The sequence below is a fragment of the Lygodium microphyllum genome, chromosome 7, assembly GCF_053477565.2.
Source record: "Lygodium microphyllum isolate KBCC chromosome 7, Lygodium_microphyllum_v1.1.10, whole genome shotgun sequence".
NCBI lineage: Eukaryota > Viridiplantae > Streptophyta > Polypodiopsida > Schizaeales > Lygodiaceae > Lygodium > Lygodium microphyllum.
The window spans coordinates 22,322,055-22,334,987 of record NC_141141.1 but is presented as its reverse complement, the minus strand read 5'-3'; positions in this window follow the sequence as shown (position 1 = coordinate 22,334,987).

The following is a 12,933-nucleotide window of genomic DNA, read 5'->3' as shown; positions in this document are numbered from 1 at the left end:
AACTGTAAAGGCCTAGTGCTTTTTTTTACATGTCTCATGAAAGGAAACCGTGCCTGCTTCCCAAACTGACATACAGGGCATACATGACCAAAATCATTATACTTGAATTTAGGTAATCCAAGTACTACTTCTTTCTGCTCCATAGATTTCATCTTTTGTATATTGACATGTCCAATCCACTTGTGCCAAATCTCTACATCCCGAATGGCACTCTCATCATGAGCAAACATAGCTCCTTTAAGTTCAGGAATGGTCACTTCCAAAGTAAACATCCTGCCATCCCTTCTGCCCTTGGCAATTAGCTTGCAGCCATTTCCATACTCCTCAATGAAACATCCATCCTTGTTAAACCTCACTTGCAGATTCTGTTCTGCCATTTGACCCACAGACAACAAATTCTTTGTTATGGTAGGTACATGTAAGACATCATGCAGGCCTTTCTTCTTACCATCAGGCATCATCAATGGAACAATCCCTTTATGCTTTATGTCATGTTGGGTATCATCCCCAATACATACATGACCATGTGTACCTGCAACCATCTCATCAAACCACTCTCCATGCGGGGTCATGTGGTTTGACGCACCAGAGTCAATGTACCACCTGTCATCTCTGTTCTGCCTTGACGTAGTCTTGGACACATGCTACATGGCAAAGAGTCTATCAACTGACTCATCATGAGCACCACTGGAAGATGCATAGTGCCCATGCTATCTGCCCTTTGCCTTCATATCTCCTTTCTTCTTGTAACAATCCTTTGCAATATGCCCATACCGGCCACAATAATGGCAGTCCTTGTCCTTGTTGGACTAATCAGACGACTGCCATGAACCAGATCCACCACCTCTACCTCGGGGTGATCTCCCCCTGCCTCTAAACCCACCAGATCCAAGCTGGCCTTGTGTATTTGCACCATGCCAATTACTCTGCTGCTGCTGCTGTCCATAAGTATTACGAGTGTCACCACGACCTCTAGATCCTCTGCCACGTTGGCTAGAGTACAACACAGTGTCTCTACTCTGAGATGCATTAGAACCTGTATTCAAACCAAGTTTGACTTCCTCATGCAGCAACAAAGCAACTAGCTCTTCCCAGCTAGGGGGCTCTTCTCTGACAGAAATGGAAGTGTCAAAAGCTTTGTACTCTTTGCCTAAGCCATTCAAAGCAACAGTAATCATATCATCTTCTGATACACTTGAGACAATAGTAGCAAGTTGATCAGCTATGGTCTTAATCTCCGTGGTATACGTCTGGATGCTCTTGCCATTCCTAGACATGTTGTTGAACTGCTGTTTCAACTGGATCTTTCTTGCATGTGTCATGGTTCCATAATTTTTCATCAGTATGTCCCAAGCATCCTTCGGAGTCTCACATCCAGTGATTTGAATTACCATAGCATCAGATATACATAAGGAAAACCAATGCAGCACCTTGCATGCTCTTTCATTCCATAGCCTGTAGGCTCTTTTCTGTTCATTTGTTGGATTGTGTGCAGGCAACTCAGGAGCAACTTCATCTCCTGTACATAAATCCCAATAACCTCTGCCAACCAAAAAGTTTTTCATTCTGAATTTCCATAATGTAAAGTTCTTATTATCCAACTTCTCTCCAACTATCTGAGTGATATTGTTAGTCCCATGTGCATTAGCCATGATGCAATAGACTATCTATCAAGTGCCTGACTCCCTGCAGTCCAATAAGTATGACTGTGACTAAGTTCAGTCCGTAACAGTTTATGACAGTTTTCTGCACTAAATTGTAGAAAAAAACCAGGTTATTTCAGCCCACTAACACCCCAAAACAACCCTCAAGCAAGTGGTATCAACTGTAGATATAACTATCAATACATAAGCTATGTGTTTGCTTCAGCTTAAGCTTATGTAACCTCACTGCCAGGGTACATACATGCAGTCTGAAAACTGTAAACTATGAGTAAGCAGCAGCAATTTCAAGTCCAAAACTGAGTGTGTCAACAAATTCAGTTTCAAGTTACAGTCAACCAGAATTCAGCATACCAAGCTCCAAGCAGCTCCAAAATGTCTTTTGACCATGTCATACATTTACTTTGTAGTGGCAAGTTCAATACATGAGCATCTGAGTAGGCATAGACAACCTGTCTTCATTGACCAATGGCATAAACCTCATGAGCTGTTTGTAATTAACCAAGACAGTGTAACTGCATTTATTTCAGCTTCAAAATTCAGTTTTCAATTATGCTCATTGCTTGCTTCAATTCTCCATGCATTCAGCATGTATAGGCCAGTTCGTATAGATGATGGAACCCCCAAGATGACATGTATTGCTTCAGTAATGTACAGTACTTGTCATTGACTGTGTATGACAGTTTTCAGCCTGTCATTGATTTTCAGATCTGAGTATTCTGTCATTGACTGTGTATGACAGTTTTCAGCCTGTCTCATTGATTTTCAGATCTGAGTATTCTGTCATTGACTGTGTATGACAGTTTTCAGCCTGTCATTGATTTTCAGATCTGAGTATTCTGAGCAAGAGATCTCAGCTCCAAGACATTTGATCCAATGTATACATGCTTTGACACATTCTTGTGCTCCAAAGATGCCTTCTAAGTGTAGTACAAGGCTCATGTGTGTCAGTAATGACTGAATGCATGTTGTCCATTCATGTTTACAGTAGTTCAAAAATGATTACAGGTTTGTGTCTGTCACTCCAGCTCATAACAGAGCTCCCACACAAGCATTTAATCCTTGCACACTTCAAATACCTTCAATAGTGAGCATACATGCTCTATGAACCTTGTCCAGGTGCCCCACTGAAGATTGACAGGTTGTTGTCCACTCAGATCAGCAGGCGCAGATTTTCAGATACAGGTTGCTGTCCATTCAGATCAACAGGTGCAAATTTTCAGATACAGGTTGCTCTCCATTTAGATCAGCAGTCCACGATTTTCAGACACAGGTTACTGATTTTCAGGAGGCAGTCCACGACTTTCAGAAGGCAGTCCACGCTGATTCCTTCCTTTGACCATGGCTTCATTTGCAAGTGTCCAGCTTCTTCCTCATTCCTTACTTCCATCTCCTTTGCACTGCAGGTTGTCATGCCCATTCTCCCACAGCCTCATGGATGAAGCTCTGATACCATGTTCAAAGAGTAGAGAGAGAGAGAAAGGGAAAGACTCCATATCCATGAGCCTTCAGGCTCTCAAGCTCATTCCTTCATTTCCACACACAAAACTGAAAAGCACACACGCACTACAAGATAAAGTGACCTAGTGTAAATGTAGACTAGACTGACTAACTCTAGTCAGGTCACTAACTGACTACTAACTCGACTTATTTAATGTAGTCACATGTAGACAGTTGTACACACTAGCTGTCATAGATGTCGGTCATAGATGAAGACACACTGACGGTGAGCTTGATTTCTAACAGATGCAAGTGTAGGAGTATTCGGCCAAAGATGCTCAATTCATCTAGGAATGCCTGCATGAAGTCGATTAAATAGGGCCCAAAGATTTCTTGCATATCCTTTTGTGGAAATAGGAAAAATTATTCTTCAAGCCAAACCACATCACAATACAACCCCATACAATAATGACTTGATTATATCCATTGAAGCCATCTAGAAAGGAGTACATTTTGTAGCCAAGTACCTCATCTAGAATGTTGTCGAGGTATGGAATGGGAAATCGATTTGGGACAATAGCAACATTCAATTTCTTGTAATCCACACATATCCTTAACTTCTTATTTTTCTTCGAGACAATGACAATTGGGAAATCCATTTTGCCTCATCCACTAGATCAATGAATTTGACTTAGAGGAGTCAATCCAACTCTTCATGTGGACTAGAACAACACATATGGATTCATGCAATACCTCGTGGATCAAAAATCACATCTTGAGGTGTCTAGAAATAGAATGCCAATGTTGTTTTTGAGGTTGAGAGTGGATGTATATGCTTTCATCATTCACTGAGGAATGATGTAGCCTCAAGAGATGGTACTACCCAATATCACTACTCATACTTGGAATGCTATGAAAACATAGGATGGACATCCTCTAGCAAGCCTTGAGAGCAGGTGCACATGTAGATTATGCATATGGAAAAGACTATCATGATTGCCATGTGTAATTGGGTCTAAGTCCTAGTTGTGGTCACACAAACTGCACGAACTTTGTGAGACTACAAAGTCGTAACTTACAGACCCACATAATGATATACTAATTATACCATAGTGGTTTGAATCATAGCATATAAAAAAGAACCTACCTAAATAGTCAATCATGGATAATAATGATAGGAAATGGATTTCTCATATATTCTAATATATCAATTAATATAGTTCATACAAAGCATCATGGTCTCTTGGGGAGACAACAATAAGAAAATACAAGACTCAAACCAATGGATAAGTTCAAAGGTTTCACCACTCAAAAAATACAAGGCATAAGCTAGATAACCATGGCTACACTTGCAACGTGACGATGAAGCTAACAGTGTGCAGGAATTTGTATATGGAGATGAATTGGCACTATGCTTGTGTCAATGTGTAACCAAGGATGGAACCCTCATCACTCCCCTATCTGCTCCTTATATAGCATTTGCTACCTATGGTGCTTTAAAGTCCTTCTACCACTATCTTTGGCTAGAGCACCATCTTTCATTATTGTATTACTAACATTAACTATCTTTGGCTAGACCAACCAACACAAATTGGATTGATGCCTAGAATGCTCAAACAACAAAAAGATGCATGGCTGCTAGAGCAATTTGAATAATTACACATCATCACCTTTATCATCAAGTGCAATATTCACTGGAACATTGTCGAGTGAGTAATGCATTTGAAAAAGATTATTGCAAGATGCATGGAGGAGTTGATGAGATTCTCCGAAAAGCCTCTCACAGGACAAGAGAACTACATCAACGAACAGTGACATGGGGAGCTAGGAGGAATTGCATGGTGACAGACTATTTGGCAGAATACAAAGTATAGTCCACATGTAAGATGACAATGTGAAGATGGACGTCGAAGGTGATGAGGTAGATGGCAACTTTTTAATTAGTGATGATGAGTGGATAACTGCCATTAATGTTTCGTAGGATGGTGAACTAATTCAACATTTATGTTTTTTTTAAAAGCAATATCTTTAAAAGCATAACCTTATCATTTTAAAGCTAAACATCTTAATAAGTTTTTTAGAAAAGCTAAAAGCATATCAACATGGGAGGGTATAATGAAAAATATTTAAGAGGATAAGTATGAGGTGTTCTCTATATACTCCTTGAACTCTCCAAGAAGACCTTATATGGGAGTGGCTAGAGGTTGAGATTGTCAAGATTGTGGGAGAGAAGGAAGGAGTCTCACTTGTATCTTTCTTGCTTGCACAATGGGAGAATACACACAAGGGTGGAGGCTGAAAACAGTTTTTTTCTCTTCTTAGTTGTGGAAGCCAAAAGAACTCAAGTACAAAGAAATAGAAGAACCCTAGATATGGGTCTCAAACCAAACTCAACTAACTAAGGTGGCATACTAACTGAGCCACGAACTAGAGAAGATGAGGATAGCTATCATGTAGCTATTATTCAGGGGCGGTGTACCAACCGCATCTGCAACTGACAAGTCGGTGACATAAATACACAACGGTCACCCTGGCGTATCACGAGTGGAGCTCGATATCTCAACACTCCCCCTCGAGCTCAATCCCAATTTCTGCACACCAAGCAGGTCTCTGAACTTGCGCAGCTTCTCTGCACCCAATGCCTTCATGAATATGTCAGCTACCTGATCCTCTGTGCTGACATAAACTAGATCAATAAGACCTAGTAAAACCCTCTCTCGCACATAGTGATAATGCACCTCAATGTGCTTTGTTCTAGCATGATAGACTGGGTTATTTGCCAAGTGTATACTACTCATGTTGTCACAATAAATGACAACTGGCCCATCTGTAGACTGATGCATATCATAAAGTAGCTTATGCAACCAAGCTACCTCACATGCAGCCATTGCTGCACCCCTGTACTCAGCCTCTGTGCTCGACAAGGCAACTGTAGGTTGTTTCTTGCTGCTCCAAGTGAGTGCAGCACTCCCAAAAGAGAACACATATCCACTGGTAGATCGTCTATCAGAAATACTACCAGCCCAATCAGCATCAGTGTATCCATGCAACTGTATCTGAACCCCAGTCTCATAAAATAGTCCATACTGCAATGTGGACTTCACATACCTGAGTATGCGTCTAGCCGCATCCAAATGCGGTTTCCTTGGAGCTTGCATAAACTGACTTGCCAATCCAACAACATAGCTCAAATCTGGCCTGGTAATAGTCATATAAATCAAGCTTCCTACTATGCGTCTGTACATAGTAGGGTCTTCTAGAAGCTCACCTGCATCTGCGCTCAGCTTCACATTCTGCTCCAAAGGAACTGAAATAGGCTTACAGCCTGTCATCCCATATTTGGACAGCATGTCCAATCCATACTGCCTCTGCAAGAGCTGTATCCCACTTGGTGATCTAATCACCTCAATGCCCAAGAAATAACGCAGCTCTCCCAAATCCTTCATCTCAAACTTCTGCTTCAATAGCATTTTTACATGAAGGATATCTTCATCACTGTCACCTGTCATAATCAAATCATCAACATAAATGACAAGTAGCATAATACATTTCTCTGTTTTTCTCACATAAAGTGAGAAATCTGCCTTGGAAATCTGAAAGCCAATAGTGACAAGATACTGTCCTATCTTGTCAGACCATGCTCTAGGTGCTTGCTTCAAGCCATACAAAGCTTTCTTCAACCTGCAAACAAACTCACGATGAACAGCATGCACATAACTTGGTTGTTGCTCCATATAGACCTCTTCTTGCAAATCACCATGCAAGAAGGCATTCTTTACGTCCATCTGATGTAAAGACCATCCCTTTGATGCAGCCATAGCAATGACTGCTCTTACGGTTGCCATCCTTGCAACCGGACTGAATGTTTCTTCATAGTCAATGCCATATGTTTGTGCATACCCCTTGACTACTAATCTTGCCTTGTATCTGTTCACAGAACCATCAGCATTGTGCTTCACCTTATAAACCCACTTATAGCCAATTGCATTCTTACCTTTAGGCAAAGGTACCAATTCCCATGTAGCATTTGCTTCCAAGGCATCCATTTCTTCATCCATGGCTTTCTCCCATTTTTCTTTTCCCATGGCTTGCTCAAAAGAAGTGGGTTCTGGTTCTTGTATCACCTTGACCATATATGCATAGTGAATGGCTGTAAATCCATCATATTTTAGCCTATCCACAGGATACCTAACTCTGGTAGACCTGTGCAAAGTAGGTTCACTCCCAGGTGCTCTCAAAACATCCCTGGTCTTCCTTACTCCAGGTGTAACAATAGAAGGAATACCCAACTCATCATCAATGCTCTGTTCTGAGCCACTGGATTCACCATCCACATAAGAGTGACCTGCATTCACATCAAACATGGGCTAATCAACCTTCTCTTTTCCTTTTCGTGATACCTGCATACCACTATCTGCATTGCTTTGAGAAGATTCTCCTGATCTCAATCTGCCTGTCCATGGCGAAGAGTGTGAACCACTGCTAGAAGACGCTCCAGGTCCACTAATATTTTGTGACTGCTGCTGTGAATTCTGTGCAGCATTACCATTTTGTGCATCTATATCATCAATCACATTTACTGGTTTATACCAACTACTCATCTCATCAAAAACAACATCTCTGCTCACTATAAACTTGCGAGTAGAAGGGTTATAGCATCTATACCCTTTTTGCTGCAGAGAGTAACCAATAAAGATGCACTTCTCAGCTTTTGGATCCAACTTGGATCTCAGCTCATCTGGCACATGTACATAGGCAATGCAACCAAAAATTTTCAAATGAGAAATATCTGGTTTTCTACCAGTATACCTCTCCTCTGGAGTCATTCCATGTATTGCTGCAGTGGGAGTCCTGTTCATTATGTAGACTGCTGTAGCAACTGCTTCAGCCCAGTAAAAATCTGGCAAGTCTTTTTCATTGAGCATGGCACGAGATACCTCTCCAATATGCCTGTTTTTCCTTTCTGCAATTCCATTTTGTTGTGGGGTATGACTGCATGAATATTGCTGCTTTATGCCATGCTCCTGCAAGAACCTTGCAAACTCATTTGAGAGGTACTCTCCCCCTCCATCTGACCTCAGGCATTTTATTTGCAGACCTGTTTCTTTTTCAGCCATAGCTTTAAGGGTTTTGAAATGCCCAAAAACTTCACTTTTCTTTTTCATAAAATACACCCAAACTTTTCTGCTATAGTCATCAATAAAAGTAACAAAATAATGACAGCCTCCAAGAGATGCAGCTTTAGTAGTCCACACATCAGAGTGGATTAATTCCAATGGCTTCTCACTCTCTTGAACATGTCTAGGAAATGGTTTCCTTGCCTGTTTTCCAAACTGACAGGCTTCACATACCTTATGCATTTCTGCAACCTTGAATTTTGGCAATCCTGCAACAATATTTTGGGCGTGCATTGATTTAAGTCGTTGTACATTAACATGACCAATGCGTTTATGCCAGATATCAATATCTGCAACTACACCGGTCCCATGTGCAAACATTGCTACACTCAATTCATGCATGTCTGCATCCAATGTAAACATTCTGCCCTTCTTCTTTCCTTTTGCTATCAAGTGACCTTTATTTTTCATATCCTCAACAAAGCATCCATGAGGATTAAATCTGACCTGCAAGCCCTGCTCAACCATTTGACCAACAGAAACCAGATTCTTGGTGATATTCGGGACATGAAATACATCGGACAGGTATTTCTTTTTCCCATCCTGCATAGACAAAGAAATTTTTCCAATCTGCACAATAGGATGTGCAGTATCATCACCAGTCTCCATAAATCCTGGTTTTTCCATTTTCCTTGCATCCTCCATCCATTCTGCACGACCTGTCATGTGGTTTGATGCACCTGAGTCAACATACCATACATCATTGCTTTCTTCTGCACTTGTCACAGAATTGTTCATGTGCTGCACCATGAACAAATGCTCATTTCTGTCATCACCTGTTTGCTAGAAGATGCATAATTCCCTTGTTGCAGTTTTCCATTCATGATGTCATTCTGCTTTTTATAGCAGTCTTTAGCCATATGACCCATTTTACCACAGTAGTAGCATTCAACATTACTGTTTGCATTTTGACCTCTTTGCCATCCACCACGACCTCTTTGGCTCCCCCTGCCTCTAGATTTACCACGTCCTCCTCCATAGGACTGGTTTTGTTGAGTTTGCTGCATATTCTGATTTCTACCACGGCCTCCAAATCGGCCTCCTCTACCTCTGCCTCTACCTCTTCCAGCATTTGAGTAGAAGACAGTTTCTTTTGAAGTTCCTCCTGAAGAAGATGCACCACCATTTCTCTGCTCCTCAGAAATTAGAAGAGCAATCAACTCCTCAAAATCAAGAAATCTTTCACGGACGGAAATGGATGTCCGAAACTGCGCATAATCCTTTCCTAGACCATTCAAGGTCACAGAAACTAAATCATCATCTTCCACTGGCGACCCAATGGAAGCAAGTGCATCTGCAATCTTCTTCACCTTCATGTGGTAGTCATTGATACTCATATTTTCTCTTTGCACATTGTGCAACTCTTGCTTGAGTTGCATTTTCCTGGCTTGCGTATTTGTGCTATACATCTTTGACAGAGTATCCCATGCCCCCTTTGGCGTACTTGCATCCTGAATATGCATAATCATAGAGTCTGAAATGCTGATAGACAGCCAGTACATAGCTTTCCTGGCTCTCTCATGCCATGCTTTGAATGCCTGCATTTGCTGTTGATTGGGAACATCACGAAGAACTGGTTCTTCTTCATTTCCTGCAACAAATTCCCAATATCCTTTTCCCATAAGGAAATTCGTCATTCTAAACTTCCATGCTTGGAAGTTGTTCTTGTCAAGCTTTTCAGTGACAATCTGTGAAAGTGAATGAGATGCCATTACAGAACACTGCAAAAAATTCTGTCACTGCAAAAAACACAGCTTCACCCTCACAAGGGCAAATCTGCAAAACTGGCGAAAGTGGTATTTGACCACACAGTCACTTCCTAGTGACGATTTTGCATCAACAGGCAACAGGGATGATTCTGTAACTCCCAATGTCTCTGCGCACAAGCATACGATGCAATTTCTACAGAAACTTTCCACCGACCTGTAAAACAGTGGCTGCACAGCATAAAACTGGGCCTTTTCCTGAGTGCGTGCAGAAAACTTTCGCCTCCAAAACAGGCCCCAAAATGGCCGCAAATCAAAAAAACAGAGTCGCCAAGGGCTAAAGCCCTTGCCCGTAGCATATACTGCCCTCTTGCTTCACCGCGAAGGGCGTCTCAACCTGAGACAATGCACTCCTGCAATTTTCGGCTGTGCTACCTGCAGAGATCTGCTCCCAAAACAGAAAATGAAAGCAACACTGCTCCTCTTACCAGAACACCGCGAGCTTGGCTTGCTTTCTTGAGCTCCTTACCACGAACAAGGCTCTGATACCAGGTCAAGATTGTGGGAGAGAAGGAAGGAGTCTCACTTGTATCTTTCTTGCTTGCACAATGGGAGAATACACACAAGGGTGGAGGCTGGAAACAGTTTTTTTCTCTTCTTAGTTGTGGAAGCCAAAAGAACTCAAGTACAAAGAAATAGAAGAACCCTAGATATGGGTCTCAAACCAAACTCAACTAACTAAGGTGGCATACTAACTGAGCCACGAACTAGAGTAGATAAGGATAGCTATCATGTAGCTATTATTCAGGGGCGGTGTACCAACCGCATCTGCAACTGACAAGTCAGTGACATAAATACACAACGGTCACCCTGGCGTATCACGAGTGGAGCTCGATATCTCAACAGAGATTGTATCCCTCGTCCTCTTCGATCTTGCTATCAAACATCAAGGGAGAGAGGCTAGAGGTTGAACTTGAATCCCTCGTCTCCTTAAACATCTCGCTTTGAATTTGGGAGAGAAGTCTTGAGGACGAGCTTTAAGCCCCTCTTCTACATCAAAGTTTCCATCGCGAGTCGTTCATGAAGAGTGGCTTGAGTTCGAGCTAGGTGCTTCTTACTTCATCAAAAATATTTCCTCAAAATGTAATATTTCACCTTCTTCTCTTCTCTCTTAGATTGAGTTCGACCTAATCTTCCTCAAAAATATTTTTGATCATATCCAAAAGTTTTATGAACCCGTAACTTGCCAATTTTTTAAATCAAGATTTTTTTTTCTCATTCAAAATTATTTTGGACAATTTTTATTCGTTGCATTCTCCCATCTCGAAGCATTCTTGTACCGAGCGACTTTCACAAACCCCTGCACAAATCCAGTGCAACACTATATCTCCAACAATACCCGTTCTTTGACTGGTTGCGGTGGTTCTCATGGTCATTCCACCTCATCACTTTGGAGCCATCGTCCGCAAGCATGTTCAAGAGATAGGGAAGGCGAAATAAATTTGAGATGGGAGAGTGTAAGATAATATGGCTTAGTCATAGACAGAGACATGGGGAATTGAGTTAACTCTCTCCCTCATAGCCTCTCAGGGTAACTCCTCTCTCTCTCTCAAGCTCCTTCTCGCAGTCTCTTGGAGGGGTATCCTTCTACCTCCCTTTCTCTACCTCTCTATCACAGCCACTCGGGGTCTCCTTGTGCTTTTATAAATTGCTCCCTATGCCTCATATGTATGGCTAAATTAGAGAAGAAGAGTTGTGGCTGAGAAGAAGAGCTCTTTATGGAGGGGATCTTGGCAAAATCAATGATTTGAAACTTCTATGATGCAGTCTGATGCTCAAATCACAAATCTAATGGTTCCGTTGGCTCCAAATGGGGGGTAAAATCACAAGACACATGCTTAGAAATCTTTCAGATCACTCATTTTTCTCTCTATTCGAAGTGTTGTTTGCTACCCATAAACTGCGAATGACTGCGACGCGTGTGATTTCACCAATCACTCTTTTTTCACATTCAATCTCCAAAATTGACTGAAAAACCACTTGATTTTTTACATGACATCCTGTTCTAGAAAATTTCATATCTTGTTAGGATATTTATAATAAAGAATATCTAAAATATGCTAATCTTGTTCAAAAATCTAATATTTTTGGACCATCCATACTATACACATTGACACTAATGACTAATATGGCTCATAAGTCTCGTTCACATTGTAACTTTTGTGATGGGTGGCTACAGCCCTTGTCATTTTTTTTAATTGAATAAAAAATATTATTTATTAACATTAGTTAGTTTTTAGTTAGTAACCTTACTAACTTATTAATTGAGTAACTAACTTTTGAACTAACCAACTAACTTTTAGTTGCATGGAAGTATTACATCCTCCTCTCCTTAGAGAAATTGAGATGTCCTCATCTCGAGAGAAACCATGGGTATTGTTAATGAAGAGCATTCTCATCTATCCATGTAGCATCTTCTTCACGAAAATCTTTCCATTGGACAAGGTATTCTCTAAGGGTTCTACTCCTCAATTTTCTCTCCCTTACATCAATTACTCTGTCACATTGTAGCTCAAGGATTCCTTGGTTAGGTATTACAACTTTTTGATCATCAAGGATATGGTTCGGGTTAGCTACATATTCTTTCAATAATCTAACATGAAATACATTGTGGATTTTTATATTCTCAAGGAGTTGTATCTTGTAAGCGCTTGGTCCTAAGCACTTGAGAACCTTATAGGGTCAACAATATCTTGGACTTAGCTTCTTAAATTCTCCTAAAGACAAAGAACTCTTCTTTGGATGGACACGGATGAAGACCATGTCTCCTTCTTTGAAGATTCATTATTGCCTTTTCAAATCAGCATGTGCCTTTTGTTGGTCCTTGGTAGCTTGAATATCTTGTCTGATAATCTTGGTTTGATCATCCATTTCTTCTAACATTTTTCT